A 5,952-nucleotide genomic window follows, 5' to 3' on the forward strand; every position below is an offset into this window, starting at 1 on the left:
AAAAAGTGAGTTTTTTGGGTTTTTTGAGTTTGAAAAAGTGAGTTTTTTGAGTTTATTGAGTTTGAAAAAGTGAGTTTTTTGAGTTTATTGAGTTTGAAAAAGTGAGTTTTTAAATTTCATATAGTTTAGGAAAGTGAGTTTTTTGAGTTTTTTGAGTTTGAAAAAGTGAGTTTTTTGAGTTTTTTGAGTTTGAAAAAGTGAGTTTTTTGAGTTTTTTGAGTTTATTGAGTTTGAAAAAGTGAGTTTTTTGAGTTTTTTGAGTTTGAAAAAGTGAGTTTTTTGAGTTTTTTGAGTTTGAAAAAGTGAGTTTTTTGAGTTTTTTGAGTTTGAAAAAGTGAGTTTTTTGAGTTTATTGAGTTTGAAAAAGTGAGTTTTTTGAGTTTATTGAGTTTGAAAAAGTGAGTTTTTTGAGTTTATTGAGTTTGAAAAAGTGAGTTTTTTGAGTTTTTGAGTTTGAAAAAGTGAGTTTTTTGAGTTTTTTGAGTTTGAAAAAGTGAGTTTTTTGAGTTTTTTGAGTTTGAAAAAGTGAGTTTTTTGAGTTTTTGAGTTTGAAAAAGTGAGTTTTTTGAGTTTTTGAGTTTGAAAAAGTGAGTTTTTGAGTTTTTTGAGTTTGAAAAAAGTGAGTTTTTTGAGTTTTTTGAGTTTGAAAAAGTGAGTTTTTTGAGTTTTTGAGTTTGAAAAAGTGAGTTTTTTGAGTTTTTTGAGTTTGAAAAAGTGAGTTTTTTGAGTTTATTGAGTTTGAAAAAGTGAGTTTTTTGAGTTTTTTGAGTTTGAAAAAGTGAGTTTTTTGAGTTTTTTGTGTTCATATAATGTAAGAAAGTGAGTTTTTTGAGTTTTTTGAGTTTGAAAAAGTGAGTTTTTTTGAGTTTTTTGAGTTTGAAAAAGTGAGTTTTTTGAGTTTTTGAGTTTGAAAAAGTGAGTTTTTTGAGTTTATTGAGTTTGAAAAAGTGAGTTTTTTGAGTTTTTTGAGTTTGAAAAAGTGAGTTTTTTGAGTTTATTGAGTTTGAAAAAGTGAGTTTTTTGAGTTTATTGAGTTTGAAAAAGTGAGTTTTTAAATTTCATATAGTTTAGGAAAGTGAGTTTTTTGAGTTTTTTGAGTTTGAAAAAGTGAGTTTTTTTAGTTTTTTGAGTTTGAAAAAGTGAGTTTTTTGAGTTTTTTGAGTTTATTGAGTTTGAAAAAGTGAGTTTTTTGAGTTTTTTGAGTTTGAAAAAGTGAGTTTTTTGAGTTTTTTGAGTTTGAAAAAGTGAGTTTTTTGAGTTTTTTGAGTTTGAAAAAGTGAGTTTTTTGAGTTTTTTGAGTTTTTGAGTTTGAAAAAGTGAGTTTTTTGAGTTTTTTGAGTTTGAAAAAGTGAGTTTGTTGAGTGAATCACTCATAAAAAGGTGAGTTTATTGAGTGAATCACTCATAAAAAAGTGGGTTTATTGAGTGAATCACTCATAAAAAAGTGAGTTTTTTGAGTTTTTTGAGTTTGAAAAAGTGAGTTTTTTGAGTTTTTTGAGTTTTTGAGTTTGAAAAAGTGAGTTTTTTGAGTTTTTTGAGTTTGAAAAAGTGAGTTTTTTGAGTTTTTTGAGTTTGAAAAAGTGAGTTTTTTGAGTTTTTTGAGTTTGAAAAAGTGAGTTTTTTGAGTTTTTTGAGGTTTTGATTTTGAAAAAGTGAGTTTTTTGAGTTTTTTGAGTTTGAAAAAGTGAGTTTTTTGAGTTTTTTGAGTTTGAAAAAGTGAGTTTTTTGAGTTTTTGAGTTTGAAAAAGTGAGTTTTTTGAGTTTTTGAGTTTGAAAAAGTGAGTTTTTTGAGTTTTTTGAGTTTGAAAAAAAGAGTTTTTTGAGTTTATTGAGTTTGAAAAAGTGAGTTTTTTGAGTTTTTTGAGTTTGAAAAAGTGAGTTTTTTGAGTTTTTTGAGTTTTTGAGTTTGAAAAAGTGAGTTTTTTGAGTTTTTTGAGTTTGAAAAAGTGAGTTTTTTGAGTTTTTTGAGTTTGGAAAAGTGAGTTTTTTGAGTTTTTTGAGTTTGAAAAAGTGAGTTTTTTGAGTTTTTTGAGTTTTTTGAGTTTGAAAAAGTGAGTTTTTTGAGTTTTTGAGTTTGAAAAAGTGAGTTTTTTGAGTTTATTGAGTTTGAAAAAGTGAGTTTTTTGAGTTTTTTGAGTTTGAAAAAGTGAGTTTTTTGAGTTTATTGAGTTTGAAAAAGTGAGTTTTTTGAGTTTATTGAGTTTGAAAAAGTGAGTTTTTAAATTTCATATAGTTTAGGAAAGTGAGTTTTTTGAGTTTTTTGAGTTTGAAAAAGTGAGTTTTTTGAGTTTTTTGAGTTTGAAAAAGTGAGTTTTTTGAGTTTTTTGAGTTTATTGAGTTTGAAAAAGTGAGTTTTTTGAGTTTTTTGAGTTTGAAAAAGTGAGTTTTTTGAGTTTATTGAGTTTGAAAAAGTGAGTTTTTTGAGTTTATTGAGTTTGAAAAAGTGAGTTTTTTGAGTTTTTTGAGTTTGAAAAAGTGAGTTTTTTGAGTTTATTGAGTTTGAAAAAGTGAGTTTTTTGAGTTTATTGAGTTTGAAAAAGTGAGTTTTTTGAGTTTATTGAGTTTGAAAAAGTGAGTTTTTTGAGTTTTTGAGTTTGAAAAAGTGAGTTTTTTGAGTTTTTTGAGTTTGAAAAAGTGAGTTTTTCGAGTTTATTGAGTTTAAAAAAGTGAGTTTGTTGAGTGAATCACTCATAAAAAGGTGAGTTTATTGAGTGAATCACTCATAAAAAAGTGGGTTTATTGAGTGAATCACTCATAAAAAAGTGAGTTTTTTGAGTTTTTTGAGTTTGAAAAAGTGAGTTTTTTGAGTTTTTTGAGTTTTTGAGTTTGAAAAAGTGAGTTTTTTGAGTTTTTTGAGTTTGAAAAAGTGAGTTTTTTGAGTTTTTTGAGTTTGAAAAAGTGAGTTTTTTGAGTTTTTTGAGTTTGAAAAAGTGAGTTTTTTGAGTTTTTTGAGTTTGAAAAAGTGAGTTTTTTGAGTTTTTTGAGTTTGAAAAAGTGAGTTTTTTGAGTTTATTGAGTTTGAAAAAGTGAGTTTTTTGAGTTTATTGAGTTTGAAAAAGTGAGTTTTTAAATTTCATATAGTTTAGGAAAGTGAGTTTTTTGAGTTTTTTGAGTTTGAAAAAGTGAGTTTTTTGAGTTTGAAAAAGTGAGTTTTTTGAGTTTTTTGAGTTTGAAAAAGTGAGTTTTTTGAGTTTTTTGAGTTTATTGAGTTTGAAAAAGTGAGTTTTTTGAGTTTTTTGAGTTTGAAAAAGTGAGTTTTTTGAGTTTTTTGAATTTGAAAAAGTGAGTTTTTTGAGTTTTTTGAGTTTGAAAAAGTGAGTTTTTCGAGTTTATTGAGTTTGAAAAAGTGAGTTTTTCGAGTTTATTGAGTTTGAAAAAGTGAGTTTTTTGAGTTTTTTGAGTTTGAAAAAGTGAGTTTTTTGAGTTTTTTGAATTTGAAAAAGTGAGTTTTTTGAGTTTTTTGAGTTTGAAAAAGTGAGTTTTTTGAGTTTTTTGAGTTTGAAAAAGTGAGTTTTTTGAGTTTTTTGAGTTTGAAAAAGTGAGCTTTTTGAGTTTATTGAGTTTAAAAAAGTGAGTTTGTTGAGTGAATCACTCATAAAAAGGTGAGTTTATTGAGTGAATCACTCATAAAAAAGTGGGTTTATTGAGTGAATCACTCATAAAAAAGTGAGTTTATTGAGTCCTACAACTGATATGCTTCTTACCGGAAGACTGCATAAGACGTTTATTTAAAATACATCCTCCACATTCGAGCATGACAACATCTTGCCATCGCTTAAATATGCCATTCCTCCTATCACTTCATGCGCTCTTCCTTACGTCCTTTTTTGCTAAATTTTTAATCAAACCTCCATTTCCGTCGCTCATTTTTGTCTGCAGCAACTTGTTGTTTGACGCCAAGCTACGCAAAACAATATATCCCGCGAGTGCTAATCAGCGGTATCTTGTCGCGCAACCATCAAAAGAAGATTTTCATCCATGAATGCACTGGGATGTGAAAATGGTTACAGTTGTCCGTTTGTTCTCTTCCATGTTTTGTAATTAGCATAGGGGATAGGTTCCCTTTCAGCGCAACGAGTAGCGGAAGAAATGTCAGTTCAATGGTAGCGAATCAAGATCTGGCATCGAGCTCAGCTCATGTTCATTTTCCAGCCAGTGCACCGTTTGATTAGAGTTGGTGGTTTCGTTTTTATTTGCTGTAGGAGTGCTGGAATTGTTTGGTAAAAAATAGGGCGTATTGGAAATTGTTGGTAGAAATGTTGAGTTTGGGTTGATTAAAATGTGTTGTGCCTAAATGATCGCTCATGTTTCGCTGTCGTTAAGAAATAATTTTATTCTTGTTGACTTTCGTTGCAACGTATGAAAGAGTGCAATTGATAAAAATTTGAAAAATTCTCCAATGTTATATAATGTATCAAAATAGTCTAATTTTATTAAACCTGTTTATTTTAACTAATTATTTATTTTAATAGATTAAAAAAACAAATATTTAAGTTCCTTTGCTTTCTTTGCTACTAAGATTGCATAATTTTAGGCGCAGCAATTACTCTAAGTAATTCGGTTATGGAAATCGAATTCACTGTTAAGATATTTTAAAATGAATAGTTAGTTTTAATTAAAAGTGTTATTATTTAAATGTATGACGTTTTATAAACCATATTATTTTTAGCATCAGAAAACTCTTCTACAACCTATCTAAAATCTAAAAAATCAAAGCCTTTTTACATACTAGTTTTTTTTTCATTCAACTTCTTCGAATGAAGTTGCTTATTTCGTCATCTTCCAAGCCATACCAAACTCTCTTCTTCAGTAAATCCTACAGAGATCTCATTCCTAAGCGGCTACAGTTAGTGAAGCTCGCATTTACGGAAATGTAGTATCCGTCGATGTTCTGCAGTTTGTTATAAGCGGCGTATGGGTAACGCTTTCGTTCTCACTTTACAGTCGCTCATATTTCTGATATTGAAAGCCAATTTTATCCCATGATCATTATGGTTACATGTTGCATACATCTGCACATGGATATCCTGGACGATGTCTGTTACACTCCTTAGTGAAGTTGATGAAGTTTTGGAGGCTCGTTTCAAAGCTTGTTGCAAACTAAAATCCCTCGAGATAGATGACATACCAGAGAGCTGGAAGAGTTTCCAGTAGGTGCACAGGCATCTTTTCTGAGCGGTGGTGTATAGTTTCGTTTGTGCCTTCGCTGGTACTGTACTTAATACATGGAAAGGAAAAAAAACAGAAAAACTGCATCAATAGCAACGCATAGAGAATTTTTATCCGAGCATTGAAAAGGAATAATGTGACGTTATGTTGAGCTGCTTTGCTACCTTTACAAATTGCGCCTTTCGTTATGCAATTTGCTGTTACATACGATACTAATAAATGTCTTTATTATGACTTTTAAGCTTGTAACATTTGAAAAGGCTCGTTTCAAATACTGAACTAAAAGCATGGTTGCTTGAAATACGTCATTTGGTGCACATTTCCCATCCTTTAGAGCCATTCTTCAGACACAAATTCTCTTTTGGCGTAATCTGATTAAGACGCTAATCCAAACCTACCCACAATACCGTCAGTTGCGGTAATCGATCAATTACTATCCTAACCACAAAAATAAAAGTCTAATGCAAGCCAGCATCCCACAATCACCGCTATAACCGAGCTGAAAAATATAAATATGCTCGAAATGTATATAGAAAGAGAAAATTGATTAAAAAAAAACCAGTCCATTCCACTGTAGTGAGGCTAGAGTTTTTTTTTCTTCCTGGAACCAATTTCGGTGTCATCGGGCCAGTCTGGTTGACTCTCGGTTGACCAAACACCAATTCATACAATCAATCTTACTCAATGCGGTTGCACATTCCCCTTTTGCCTTCCCGGCCCATCCCATTCGTTGCATTTTGGTTCGAGTGTCGAGTAGGTGAAAGTTTTTCGCACCCGCAAAAA

The sequence above is a fragment of the Anopheles gambiae genome, chromosome 3, assembly GCF_943734735.2.
Source record: "Anopheles gambiae chromosome 3, idAnoGambNW_F1_1, whole genome shotgun sequence".
In the NCBI taxonomy this organism is placed as follows: Eukaryota; Metazoa; Arthropoda; class Insecta; order Diptera; family Culicidae; genus Anopheles; species Anopheles gambiae.